Source organism: Lacerta agilis, chromosome 2 (genome assembly GCF_009819535.1).
Source record: "Lacerta agilis isolate rLacAgi1 chromosome 2, rLacAgi1.pri, whole genome shotgun sequence".
Taxonomy (NCBI): domain Eukaryota; kingdom Metazoa; phylum Chordata; class Lepidosauria; order Squamata; family Lacertidae; genus Lacerta; species Lacerta agilis.
The window spans coordinates 15,337,736-15,352,964 of record NC_046313.1 but is presented as its reverse complement, the minus strand read 5'-3'; positions in this window follow the sequence as shown (position 1 = coordinate 15,352,964).

The following is a 15,229-nucleotide window of genomic DNA, read 5'->3' as shown; positions in this document are numbered from 1 at the left end:
TAAATGAACAATTTATGTTAATCTGGATATGCAGAAACATTAAAATAAATTTAAGGAACCGCAGAAAGAGGGGGAAGGAAGTCAAGATTTGAAATGTTACAATGACTGTAAAATTATTGAAATGTATAAACCTGAAAATCATATATGCTAGCTATATATATATATATGGAATCATTTCTAGATTTGTGTATATGAAAACAAATTAGCATGTATGCACATTTTATGCAAATCTTTCTCTTTCCCCCCCTTTTGGGGGTGATGCGTTTCTTCTTTTTGGTCATGCCTGCATGACCACAATCATATTTAAAAGGCATTGTCCTGAGAGCTGTGGGTCCAAAAATACCCCCCTGGCTCTAAAGGAGCTCTCAGAAAGGAGAAGTTTTTGCTTTTAACAAGAATGGAAAGGAGACTTTCCTAACCATATATGGTTTCCTTACCTGTTTCTATGACAACTGATCCACCACAGAGCCAGGCTGCCTTTCAACGTGATTGACTGCAGTTTGGCAATTTTTAAACCTTGCGAAGTAGACAGAAGAACAGTTTTAAAGTGTGGGGTTTCCCCCCATAATATTTAAAAAAATAATGCACGGAATTTCTAGCATCCCCTTCTGTGAGCTACAAAGGGGCTACGGAAAATGAGAAGTTCCTTGCAGTAATAAATCTAAAACAGATGATGCTCAAAAGGGTGAACCAGCCCAGCATGCTATTTTAGAACGAGCTGAATGAGACAGAAAACTCCCTATGGTAACAGAAGATAACTGGTGGCAGCTCATAACATTGTTACCTATATAGTGCCATCGTCAGACGCCATAGCTGTTGACAAACGACTGAAAGTGACAGGCTCTTTATGAAAGCAAAGAGTAAATGGGGACAAGAGAAGGAGGAATGAGGGGAAAATACTGTAAGTGATGCCTGCTTCAGAGCTGTTACAGCTTCTCACATCACAGTGCAGTGTGTTGGTGTACGGAATTTACTGATTGCTTTCATCACCACCAGCAGCAGCAATGTGGGAATTGAAAGAAAATACTACACAACGGCATGCCCCACTTTGGAACAGTCCTTTCTTCCAGGATAGTCCATTCCAAGGTTTCCCAAACTTGGGTCACTGTTCCTGCTAGCTAGGAGTGATGGGAGTTGTAGTTCAAAAACAGCTAGAGACCCAAGTTTGGGAACCACTGGTCTATTCCATTACCCATCCCCAATTTGCCATTTCCCACCTTTCAACACTAAAAGGTAATAATAGTGGTGATGATGATGATGATGATAATTTATTATTTATACCCCGTCCATCTGGCTGGGTTTCCTCAGCCACTCTGGGCGGCTCCCAACTGAATGTTAAAAACACAATACTGCATTAAACATTTGTGTTGTTGTTCAGTCGTTCAGTCATGTCCGATTCTTCGTGACCCCATGGACCAGAGCACGCTAGGCACCCCTATCCTCCACTGCCTCCCGCAGTTTAGCCAAACTCATGCTAGTCGCTTTGAGATCACATTCCAACCATCTCATCCTCTGTCATCCCCTTCTCCTTGTGCCCTCCATCTTTCCCAACATCAGGGTCTTTTCTAGGGAGTCTTCTCATGAGGTGGCCAAAGTACTGGAGCCTCAACTTCAGGATCTGTCCTTCCAGTGAGCACTCAGGGCTGATTTCCTTAAGAATGGATAGGTTTGATCTTCTTATGCAATTGCATGTTGCATCTCCCTTCTGGTTTTTGTATGCAGGATCCATGCTATAGTCAAAATTTAAGATATACTGGTGGACAAACAAACAAAAAGATTCATTTCCAACTTTATGGCAAATATATACATTTTTATACCCAAGATAACAGTGTTCCAATGCCTCCTATGAAATATGCTACCAAGTGGAATTCTTAGTAACTTTTCAGCTTTAAGTGAGAATATCATAAGACCTTGAGGCCAATAGACTTTCTCAAGGCAAATCTTAAAAAATGTAGTATAAACAACGACAACTAGGAAACACTGGTCTGCGAGTGCTCCAATTGGAGAACAGCCTTTACCAAAGGTGTCATGGGCTTTGAAGATGCTCAAACTCAGGGCAAAAGGGAGAAACATGCTCAGAGGAAGGCACAGTTGGCAAACCCTCACCATGATCAACTCCAGCCAGGAAAAACTATGTTCCCACTGTGGAAGGACGTGTGGATCCAGAATTAGCCTCCACAGTCACTTATGGACTCACTGTTAAGACTGTGTTCATGGAAGGCAATCTTACTCGGCTACGAGTGATCGCCAAAAAAGAAGGAAGATATATTAGTAAAATAAATATTTTAAAAAATATTACTACCACAAAATGCCAATTATTACTTTTCCCAGGAAAAGTGAATGATGTGACCTAAATTTATACTTCATGTCCATGTGTATGTTTCCTTTTAATTTTAAATCAGTTGTATTGTTCTTCTTTTTTATTGTATGTTATTAAAGTGTGTGTTCTTGCTTAAATAAATGCAAAGTTTTGTTTTAAAGGATTGTGTATGTAGTATCTGTGTGTGATGCAATACCTGAGCCTATGTGCTGCAAACCTGTGAGCTTTTTACTGCTAAGTGATGTAATAAGAGTTCATTATGGAACTGGTATCTCCTGGTCCCCAAGACCCTGCCTGGGACTTGCAAAAAGTGGCCTTTATTCCCCTGCCTTAGAGTGTCCCATTTCTTTTCCCTTGAGTGGTCAGCTTTTAGAAATACTTTTCTTTGCTCCTGGCATGATTTTTGCATATTAATTTAATAGTGTCAGTTGGGCAGACTGTCAGGATATGGAAGATTAAATGAAATCTTTTTCAAAATGTTTTAGCAATACCTGTCACTTCTAAAAATTTACATCAGGCCGTCCACGTACCCTCCCCCTCCCTCCGCCCCCACTTCAAATATTGATTTATTTAGTCAAGCCTGGCTGTGACTTATTCCCACAGGTGTCCTTCAGTCATAAAACAGTCTAACACTTCATCCACGCCTAACACGACTGCTTCATAAAGTTTACCTTCCCGATCTGTTCTCGGCGAGAATGATTGAGCTCAGGTAGGCTTGCATGGGAAATGTCAGCCCCAATTCTTTATTTGTTTTAAAGAATGTTTTAATTAAAGATTACGGTGTGGAAAATGTCGAAACTGCCTTTCAGAAAATCCCCTAAACCCAGTTGTGATTAAACTGACACTTACTTGTTTGTTTGTTTGTTGGTTTGTTTAGGACGTGACTCATGGGAGTCAAGACAGGAAACAGGGTGCAAGAGACATGGGAAATTTGGCTACCTTGATTTTGCATTTCTGATGGAGGACCATTTCCCCTCTGCCACATAAAAGGCAAGGAGGGAACCAAGTGGTTTGGAGACTGACTCCACCAACCCAGGCTGGTTCCTCCTGGGCAGGAAGGCATATAAGAGGACTTCCTGTTCCATTTGCGACTCTATTGACTCCAGATGGGTATTGGATTCTCCTGGACAGGAAACAAAGAAGAGGACTTCCTGTCCTAGTTCATTCTGACACGTTCCTGCATCATTGACTGGCCTTTGATCCTGATATATTTGCCTCCTAGTTTAGCTTTCAGTCCTGACTGCTGCCTTGCTTCTGGGATGTCCTTGGTTGTGACTTGCATTCTAGTCCTGACAACTGTTCCCCAGCTCCTGGCTCTTTCCTCAGAGTATTGCCCACAGCCTGACATTCCTCACCAGTGTGGTGTAGTGGTTAAGAGCAGTAGACTCGTTATCTGGGGAACCGGGTTCGTGCCTACGCTCCTCCACATGCAGCTGCTGGGTGACCTTGGGCTAGTCACACTTCTCTGAAGTCTCTCAGCCCCACTCACCTCACAGAGTGTTTGTTGTGGGGGAGGAAGGGAAAGGAGAATGTTAGCCGCTTTGAGACTCCTTCGGGTAGTGAAAAGCGGGATATCAAATCCAAACTCTTCTTCTTCTTTTTCTTCACCAAAGCCTTGCCTTACCCATCCAATACAAACGGTGACTCTAATGGGACAAGACTTTACAATCAGCATAGATACTGATATCTCTATGGTGAGTCTCCTACTCACCATTCAAATATTTCAAGACCATGCACTGTGTGAGTTGGAATCACTGCATCACAAGTTTCTCCTTCCCAGCCCATGACTTCCGTGGATGCAAATCACAGGTGGGTAAAGTCAGAACACTGCCAATTTCTACACAGTGCCTGTGAAACTGTTGGTGCGGCTCTATTGACAATTCGTAGTAATAGAGTCTGAAACAGCACTCATAAGGGCCACCGCTCCATCAACACACCGAGCTGTTTACCCTGGTTTTTCTCTTTAAAAGACTAGCTTTATATAAGCTTTATGCATGAAATGCCGCCCCCGCCCCCCATATCAAGCCCCAGATCATTTTTGTAGAAGGATTTCATTGACGACTTGCAAATTACTAGACAATTTTAGATCATATTAAGTGTATTCCAAATGAGCCCGTTCATGATTAATACTGTACCATGAATGCCAGAGGCATTAATAGTGATTAGCGAGAGATTGTTTTGCTATCATCTACATTTTGTTAACAGGCTAAAACAACTCATTTTAATAAAATCATGCATCGGTTTCAGACTCCGGCATCAGTCTATTAGTCAACACATCGTATTGCCATGTGATCACAGCCCGTAAATAGCAGTGTGACACATTCATTCCAGCTAACAGGACATAATTATATCACAGTCACACCATCAATTCTTTTTTTTTTTTTTTTTTTTTAAAAAAGACAACTAGGAACACTACGATAACCCTAAATTTAGTCTTAATTGGAATATTGGGTGATAAATGTGAAACTAACCAAGCATTATATTGCTTTGTTTATCCATATGCTCTTCTAAATTACAGTCCTAAAAATATAGGGCCTACTTAAGGTTTGAGGAGGCTTGTGGCATGATAGTTCAGCCCTTCTCCTTCTGCTGCTATTGTTTCCTCCATGCATGTGGGGAGGAGGACAGGCTTAGCAGAGGAGGAAGAGAGAGCAGCAGAGGCAGTGGTGCTTCAATGCATGCCCAGAAGCTGTCATTAAAACTTATCACTCTTCCCTAAAGTGATATAGGACCTTGTGGGCAATTACATTGGTAGCTGCCTGACGTTCTTCAGGGGAACACCAGAAAATAGGACCCCGGCCAGCAGCAGTGGGTCCTCATGCTTGAGGATGTGGCTTGCCTGTGCCAGGTCTGTAGAGCAATGTTCTGTCAACCTTGGCTCCCCAGATGTTGTTGGGTCCTCCCCAGCCAGCTTAACCAATGGTCAAGGTGTTGTAGTCCAACATCTGGAGACCCAAAGTTGAGGAGCACTTCTCTAGAGTCAGTTCTGTTGAACGTAGAGTGACTTACTTGGCTAATGGCTTGGATTGTTCCTATTGCAGATATTAATATTGTGCAGCTTGAGGCAGCTGGATGCATAAAAACTGACTCCTTCTGGAATAAAACATTGTCCAGACTCATAATCACGATTCAAAACTTTACTTGCAGAACTTCCTTCAAAACAGAACAAAAACGATCAAAGATAGATCCAAATAATTCCATACAATATCTTGTGGCTGTCCAGCAGGGGCTCAACTTCTTGGAAATAACTTTAAACAGGATTGAAGTAAAAAAAAACCTCTGTCTCTCCCCTATTCCATTCTCCATTCCAGCCTGAAGCTGTGTTCTCCTAGAGAGCTTCATTATCACATCTTACTTGTGAGGAAAGACGCTGATGGTTTTTGCTTAGGATTCTTCTGTTATTCTCCCACTAGGAGTAATCCAGAATACACAAACATCTTGGGGGCTGCTTATATGAATTCTCTCTGAAAGGCTTTGTGCCTACTCATCCACCCCCCCACCCACCATCACTTTGCCTAATTTACAGACTTAACATGCCCCCATCCAAAACAACAACAACAAATTCACAAGGAAAACTAGATGGGGGGAGGGCTCTAGCTTAGGTTTTTTCCTGACGTGCTATCTCCCCATGTGTGTGTGCACACACACACACCCCCCAATTTGGAAACATTTAATCAGGTCATAAAAACAGACACCCATCTGCAGCAAAGTGGTACAGCCCAGGCAGAAGTTTACCATTTCAGTCCTAAGACTGGTGGGAGAGAGAATGAAAGGGAGAAATCCTGAGGACCAAAGTGGTGTCTGTTGCCATTCTGGCCTGATATCTCTGCTACCGTGATCAGCAGCTATAGTTGTCAGACAGCCACTTTCAGAATGTGTTGGGTCACAGGGTTTTTTTATAAAAAAATCCTCTTCCCCAAATGTCCAGAATTATTGCCGCCAATGCTACTCCTCTGCCCATCTCTCACCACCACCAAATGGGCAAGTGGAAAGTATAAAAAGCTTCCAATAGTAGGGTCAAATTTGGCCTTGGCCCATAGCCGATCCCGGCATCATCTTGTCTCTCTTTCTGTCCACTATTTGGAGTCTGATACCACTGCTTAGAAATCCTTGCAACAAAGAGGACATAAGCTTTACAGCTGTCTGCTCAGCTGAAACACATGTATCACTCACAGGAGAAGGGAGATAAAAAGAAACAGGGAAATGGCCATCCTCTATCTTCAATGCAGTAATACAATCTAATTAAATAAAAGAATGGCACCAAAAGGAAGAAATATCTCAATGGACAATCGGCAGCCAGATAGCTGGGGTCATTAACACAGAAGCCATAGGCGGGGGCATCCACTCCCCTGCCTGTCCAGAATAAATGAATGACGTTGCTTCCAACAAGAACATAGGGATAGGGTTGCCAAGCCCACAGGGCTGATCAGAAGTCACTCTATAACTAGGCAACATTTTAAATTGCCTTTGCATTTTTCTGACTTCTGTATGGAAAATCACATGAATCTGACCTTTGGAAAACGTAAGTAAACCAATTTATGTCTTAGCAAATGTGTCGTCTGTCTCTGTGCTGGGGAAGTGGGATAGCTTAGAAAGAGCTTATAAAGGGAGGCATTTTGGGGACTCACAGAAGGGCATGGTTTAAAGGTTTTATAGCCTTTAGCAAGCTCAGTCTCTGCCTCCACCTGCCCCACACAGGATGGGCATAATAATAAAAATCAACCTATCCTACAGGGTTGTGCAGGGACATCCCCTGTTCCTGGAAGGGAGGGGGAGAACAGGCCACTGTTTGTTTCTTTTTAAGAAGCATGTGGGGGAAATGACTATTTCAAATATCTCACATCAGATGCAGCATTTTATATTTATAAAAGGCCCAGATCAAACAATCTGTCAAAACATAAGACAGAATAATTATAAGCTTCTGTATTAGTGGACTTTGACTCCAGACAGTCTGTTTATAATATGTAAAAAAAAAAAAAAAAAAAACAGGTCAGTGTTGGAGTCGCACTCAAAATATGGCTAATTTGTATCACATCAGAGGGGGAAACCCAAAATGATATATATTTTGGGAAAGAATCTACCAAACTTTATATCTCATATTAAGTTATATATATAAAACCACCATTGCTCAATAGAGTAAGACCATTATAAGCAAGCATGGAACCTTTGGTGAGCTGGAAAATAAGCGATTGTCACAAAATGGAGGCTCAGTCTATTGACAATGTGGCTTGTTAAACTCTGGAATACCATGAAAATGTCAAAGGTTACACTGTACATTCACCTATGGTATGATGAAAGGAAAGAAAGCTTTTTATAATACCTAGGGGTTATATTTATAAACTTTATGAGAAATCAATATGAGTTAGACATTAACTGCTCTAAGTCATTCAAACCAATTTAAAATAACAATCTTGAATGATTTTTTTTATTATGGTTAATTGCTTTTATTTTATAATCTTATAGGGTGTTGTACTTTATTATACTGCCATTTTTACTGTAATCCTAACCCTACTTACCTGGGAGAATTCAACCTCTACTTACTTCTGAGTAGACACAATTCAGCTTGTTCTGCAAATGTACTTGAGTGTGTTTGATGCTATTGTCCTCCCATCAGATGTCAAAGAAATAAACAACTATATGACATTTAGAAGACATCTGAAGGCAGCCCTGTTTAGGGAAGTTTTTAATGACTGATGTTTTAATGCATTTGTAATCTTTTGTTGAAAACTGCCCAGAGTGGCTGGGAAAACCCAGCCACATGGGCAGGGTAACATTAAATTATTATTATTATTATTATTATTATTATTATTATTATTATTATTATGTACTAATTTAGGATTGATCTAAGGAACTATGAAGAAGGAATGGTAACATATAGGCATGCCAAGTTTTTTGAACACTGAGTTGAATTGATTATATAATTCATTCTCCTTTGATAAATTCTGCATAGATTAATTGAATTATTGTTTCCCTTGTTCCCCTCGATTGCATATATAGATGGGGAAATCTATATAGATTACCTTTCTAAAAAGCAAAATATACTACTGCTTATGCCATAGACTGTTGCTATTTTGGGATGGTATTTTATCATGTACTGGCAAATTCAGGTTGCGCAACAGCATCCAGGGGGAATTTATAGGTTGATTGTCTGAAAAGCTCAACAACTTTGAGTTTCATTTTCTGAATTTTACTTCTAGAAATAACCCTATCAACGTCATTTGATCTCTCCACAAACAAATCAGAATGAACGCTCATTGAATGGCCAGCATTGTTTAACCTCCCTGCAAATGGAACAGCTTGAATACTCCATAAAGAAGTCATCTGGAAGCAACGTAAGTCAATAACGAAACCACCACTGATGTGAAATGACGACCCATCTTTGCAGAGTCAACCAGAAAGGAGTCCCATGGCACAATTACGCTCTCAAATCCTTTCTAAGTAGCTAGGAGGGGGAAATGCATGACAAACAGCTGGCTTATGGAAAGTACTCACCTAAGCTTTTTGTGTGTGTTTTGCCTCACTCATCTTCATACCCAAGGTTACTTTCCTAAAATGTAAAACTATATCATGGGGCACAGGACTGAAACTTGTTTTGAATTTAGATTCAAAGTATGTCCCTCACACCTTGTAAGGCTTGTTTATTTAGGTCTATAATTCTTAGCACTTTTGGTTTGCCAGCAAAAATGCAGATGGTGCAATCTATAGAGCCCAATGTACTGGGACAGAGCCACAGAACAGCCTTCCAGACACCAGCCTATAAGTAATACAAGATCCTATATTTGAATGCAGAAAGTCCTTCCATGCAGGCATCTGCAGACAGAGCTGTGAAAGATCTTTGTCCGAATTTATGGAAAACAAGGGACTGTAGGGAGAAGGACCAGTGATGTGACTGGTTCCCAAGTTCCCATTTCCAAAAGCCTTTCAAGTTGCCCTCCCCCCCCAAAAAAAACCCCACCATGTTTCTTGAAGAACCTGGTTTCTCATTTTTCCATTGGCCACATTTCCACATCATTCTGTGTTCTTTTAAATTAAAAAGGCAGAGTTTTAATGGTGCATTTCTTCCAATATGTACATCCGCATGCAGTCTCTCTCTCTCTCTCTCTCTCTCTCTCTCTCTCTCTCCCCACCCCCCAATATACACATTTATTGCAAGCACTTCCCTGGAGCAAAATGCATAATTGTTTATTTAGGTCTATAATTTTTAGCACTTTTGGTTTACCAGCAAAAATGCTGATGGCACAATCCATAGAGACCAATGTATTGGGACAGAGCCACAGAGCAGCCTTCCAGACACCAGTGTATGGCTGGAGAATTTTGGTTTCGTTTGCCTTTTAAGAGGAAACTACCTGATTTGAATTCTCAAACCTGCATGCAAACCGAAACACGGCTCACCTTTGAAGTCTGCCCTTTTCCGAATTTTGCGATGCAGATCTCCAGCCAAACAAAGACATATGTATTAGTGGGAAGTGTAAATGAAAATGCATGTCTTAGTGGAAACAAAATAGAAGAGCACATTGCATTAGGGGAAATGGCTTAGCAAAAAAAGAAGAAGTGAATATTAGCCTAAACTGAATACAAAAATCTGTTTATTCAGAGAAATTCACACTACAGTGCTGATGAATTTTCATGAGGATTTTTTTTCTCTCTCTTAAGGGAAAAGAGAGAGGGAGAGAAAATTGCTGCTAAAGTGTGGAAAACCTGAATTTAATATTAGGAAAATGAGAAACCAGAATTAGAGATTCATCCATCCCTAAGACCAGCATAGCTGCAGCTTGCCTAGATGTTGCGGCAATGGGGCAGGGGGGGCAGCAAGACTGGGGCTGTGCACCCTGGACTCCATCCCAGCACTATCCAGCAAAACCACAGCAGGGCTGATGTTTCGAGGGTGGCTCTGCCTCACCATGCCATCACTACTGGGTTCCGTCTTGCCACCAGCAATTTGTAAACAAAGCCTATGAACTTTAAATAGGATATGCATATAAATGCATGCACAGATGCAGGATCGCAGGGTTTAAAGCCTGTAAGTAATACAAGATCCTGTATTTGAATGCAGAAAGTCATTTCATGCAGGCATCTGCAGACAGAGCTGGGAAAGATCTTCGTCCAAATTCATGGAAAACAAGGTACTGTAGGGAGAAGGACCAGTGATCTGACTGGTTCCCAAGTTCCCATTTCTGAAAGCCTTTCAGGCTCCCCCCCCCAAAAAAAAAACAACCACCACATTTCTTGAAGAACCTGGTTTCTCATTTTTCCATTTGCCACATTTCCACATCATTGTGCGGGTTTTTTTAATTAAAAAGTCACAGTTTCGATGTGCATTTCTTCCAATATGTACATCCGCACACAGTCTCATCCCCACCCCCCATATACACATTTATTGCAAGCACTTCCCCAGAACAAAATGCATACTTATTTGAAATTTTCACTAATGTATACCTTTTTAGGGGCACTTTTTCCTTAATATACACATTTTTGTACACATATTGTAGCCATTTCTTTTGAGAATTTGGAGAACTGTGGATTTTGAAGGGCAGAAACATTTTGTTTCCGGAAATGTGAATTAGGTAGGTTCACATCAAAATGCAAAATGAATTTATCCCCCATCCCTAGTTCCTTGAATATGATCTGTTTGCCACCCGCACTGAAGCATTTGAAGGTCAGATAGGGAGCCAAATTCCTTTACTTACAAATGATTCAATTTCTTAGCATATAAACTAGGCACATTGATTAATGTAACCATAACATTAATGGGACTTGGGTCATTAGAGCAAACAGATTATTTCAGAAATTGACTTCTGATGTTTGTGTGAGAGAGTGGGGGAATTTCAAAAACACTATTTAATAGTATGGCCGCTAAAGATTGAATGACCACAGAAACTACAAGACAACCTCGTTTGATGGGAGCATCAACAGAAACCACAGAAACTACAAGACAACCTCGTTTGATGGGAGCACCTTTCTATATTCTATATTCTTTCTATATTCAGAAATGCCACCAGTAAATGGTTTTTAGTAAATATTTACCCAACTTAACTTCCTTACATCTCATACACCACCTAGTGGCCCTCTAAGGAGTTGCAACAATATTAAGAAAACAGAAGTTATGTCATAGATTTGAATTCACATGTTGCATTCAGATGTCATATTCCCCATTGGTTTGGATGACCAGGGAATAAAAATTCAGTGGATTATAGTACTCGAGAGAACCAAGAACAAGCCATATGCTCAGTTTCACAGTTAGATGAGTCGCATGTCACAGCAAACTGTGGTTTGACAAACCAGGAAGTCCCCTTACAGGCAGGTAGCTGTGTTGGTCTGCCGTAGTCGAAACAAAAACAAAAAATCCTTCCTGTAGCACCTTAGAGACCAACTAAGTTTGTTCTTGGTATGAGCTTTTGTGTGTATGCACACTTCTTCAGATACACTGAAACAGAAGTCACCAGGGGTATTACTCAGAAGGGTGGTGGGAATGGGCGATTGGCTGATAGGTGTGGTAAACTTGTTGACAACTGTTAACGGCTGCAATTGGTCTTACAGCAAAAGGCAAGGGGTGAGATGGCCAAAAATAGCTTTATCATGTATAATGAGATAAGAATCCAATGTCTCTATTCAGACAAGGTCTCTCCGTGGTTTTAAGTTTGGTAATAAGTTGCAATTCAGCAACTTCTCTATCCAGTCTATTTCTGAAATTCTTTTTTTAATAAGACAGCTACTTTGAGATGTTGTATAGAATGTCCTGGGAGATTGAAGTGTTCTCCTACTGGTTTCTCTGTCTTGTGATTCCTGATGTCTGAAAGTCTCCTATGAAGACAAGACCACAAGGCAAGGAAAAAAGAAAAAGAAGGGGAGGAGGGCAGTGTGCTCATTCCTGATCCCATAAACTATGATTTGGAGCATTAGAGAACTAGGGATGTTGGTGAAATGGAGGGTTCATATTGTAGAGCAACTGGTCTGATCCGCAGCCGCTGAACTAATTTGTGAATTGGAATGTGGTCCACACCTATGCCAAATTCTATGAGGTGTTCCCACAGTTGCCTTTTAAATTTTGTAATGATTACTCTTTCTTTCTTTCTTTTGTTATTTCATTCTTTCTTTAGCAATTTCTGTTAACTTTGAACTGCTGGAATCCACAGCTTTTGCCTACACAGCTTGAAATATAATAACAGAAGAAGAAGAAGAAGAAGAAGAAGAAGAAGAAGAAGAAGAAGAAGAAGAAGAAGAAGATATCACCTCTCCTCTGTAGATCTCAGGGCAGATCACAACATAAAAATGCAAGATAAAAACAGAAAATACATACTAAAAAGGAAGAACAAATGGGATTGGAAACCCCTCTGAAGCATGATATATGATAATCACAGCAATGCCCACTCACCTATTGCTTCATGATGCTAAAAAGAACTGTTTAAAAGAAATTAAAATGCAGACCACCTTGTAAACTTGCTGTAAGGACCTTTATTTTTAAACAAAGGATTTAATGCTGTCATTTGATTATTGTTTTAATAGGCGTGTCTGGTGTGCTCTGGACCATGGGGTCGCGAAGAGTCGGACACGACTGAACGACTGAACAACAACAAATGCTGTCCACAATCAGAATCTTTCCCCCCAAACATTTTAGCATATGACTTGGAAGAACAGGAAAAGTCCACCCTTTTTATCCTCTTCTGAGCACCAAGAGACTACAAACGATGCTTGATGTGCATTAGGTTCAAGAAGACTGCCTGGCCCCTATCATAAGTTGGTTGTATCCAACTGGGGCAAGTTAGAGTGATGAATTTACAACTGTAAAGCTATAAATCTACTGCTGCATCAGGACATTTACTGTTAAAAATAAAGATGGCTCACTAGTCTGCTTTGTGATATGAGAGCGCTGGGATCCTTTAGCCACAATAATTAACCGCTCGGTATAAATCTTATTTCTTTGTCAGTTTCTTTAGAAATCATTATCTCATAATGAAAGAGTTTCCAGAGTTTTTTTAAAAAAAATGTACATAAAATGTTAGTCAAAAAGTTAGGAGTAAGTTCAGTATGCCTAGATGAAGTTGGAATTAATGCAACTTTTTCTTTTTAAAATTATGGGGATGGGAGACAGCTATAAGCTACATTTTCACAGCCTCAGAATGAACATATAATGACATAGACAGCTATTAAGGCCACGGCAAACTGAGTTGCTACTATGGTCAGCCATTTCTTCCCCTTCTATTTGCTAGGAGGTGATGGGACCAGTGGCCATGATCTTAGTTTTTTTTATGTTGAGCTTCAGACCATATTTTGCGCTCTCCTCTTTCACCCTCATTAAAAGCTTCTTGAATTCCTCCTCACTTTCTGCCATCAAAGTTGTGTCATCCGCATATCTGAGGTTGTTGATATTTCTTCCAGCAATCTTAATTCCAGCTTGGGATTCATCCAGTCCAGCCTTTCGCATGATGAATTCTGCAAATAAGTTAAATAAGCCGGGAGACAACATACAACCTTGTCATACTCCTTTCCCAATTTTGAACCAATCCGTTGTTCCATATCCAGTTCTAACTGTAGCTTCTTGTCCCACATAGAGATTTCTCAGGAGACAGATGAGGCACTCCCATTTCCTTGAGAACTTGCCATAGTTTGCTGTGGTCGACACAGTCAAAGGCTTTTGCATAGTCAATGAAGCAGAAGTAGATGTTTTTCTGGAACTCTCTAGCTTTCTCCATAATCCAGCGTATGTTTGCAAATTGGTCTCTGGTTCCTCTGCCCCTTCGAAATCCAGTTTGCACTTCTTGGAGTTCTCAGTCCACATACTGCTTAGACAGAAACTTGGATAAAATTTGCATGAAATTATTTAATATAGAGCAAGAATGGGCAACCTCGAGCACAGGCCTTCCTATCTGGCTCTTGCTACTCGCCACAAGCCACAAACACTCCTGATCCACTGCCCTTTAAAGCCCCACTTTGCAGGTTCCTTGAGTGTCTTTGCCTGGCAGGGAGCAGGACTTCTAGGACTCACAGCTGAGATGGTCTCTAAGCCAAGATGAAGACAAGTGACTTCCATTACTCCTGTTCAGGAGGAACAAAATGGCTGTAATTGTAACACTCTTCAGGATGACTGAAACACTCTTCAGGAGAAGCAATACAATTTCTTCTTCAGGTTTTGTTTTGGCTTGTGTCCTGCTGTGGTCCAGACTGTCTCAGCAGGTCAACGGAAGGGCTATTGGATGAATGATCTACCTTGATGAGGTGGCCTCCTAATCCCTTCCAAATCTCTGGTTCTCTAGAAGCAGATCCAAAATGTTATTTACTGCAGAGCAGTTAACAGCGCTAGTTCCTGCTCATTTCACTCTGGGTTAATGTGTGTTCAGCCATGTGGGCACTTGAGGAGAGGTTGTAAGAGATGCCATCAGTAGCTAACCCCTGTTGCACTGAACATATGGGATACAATCCAGTTAGTCTGCCATACCATGCCCAGTTAAGCAATTAAATCTCATGAATCCCAGTGCTATGTGCTGTGCCTTTCGCTGGATTGTGCTCTGTTCTGAAATTTGGGATGTTGGACCATATCACTGGTGGACAAAGGTGGGGGCGGGGGGCGGTTCGCCCCAGGTGCCATGCCTACGAGGGTGACAACCCCCCCGGGAGGATCGCCATGACGGCGCTCACACCCCTAGCACACTGATCCTCCTGGGGGTACCAGCGCCACATGCCGATCAATATACCCAGCAGGCAGCGCTGGCCCATGGGATGCACCCCCAGTGTGTGGTGTTCAGCTCCCCCAACAGGCAGCACTCGCATTCCCAGCGGCCAGCGCTGCACGCCAGGAGTATTTGAGCAATCAGCAGGTGGTGCTGGCACCTTGGGAGGATCGGCGAGCCCCCATGGGTGGATCACCCCGCCCCCCCCCAGGTGCTCCAGTGGCTTCCTCTGCCACTGGACCAT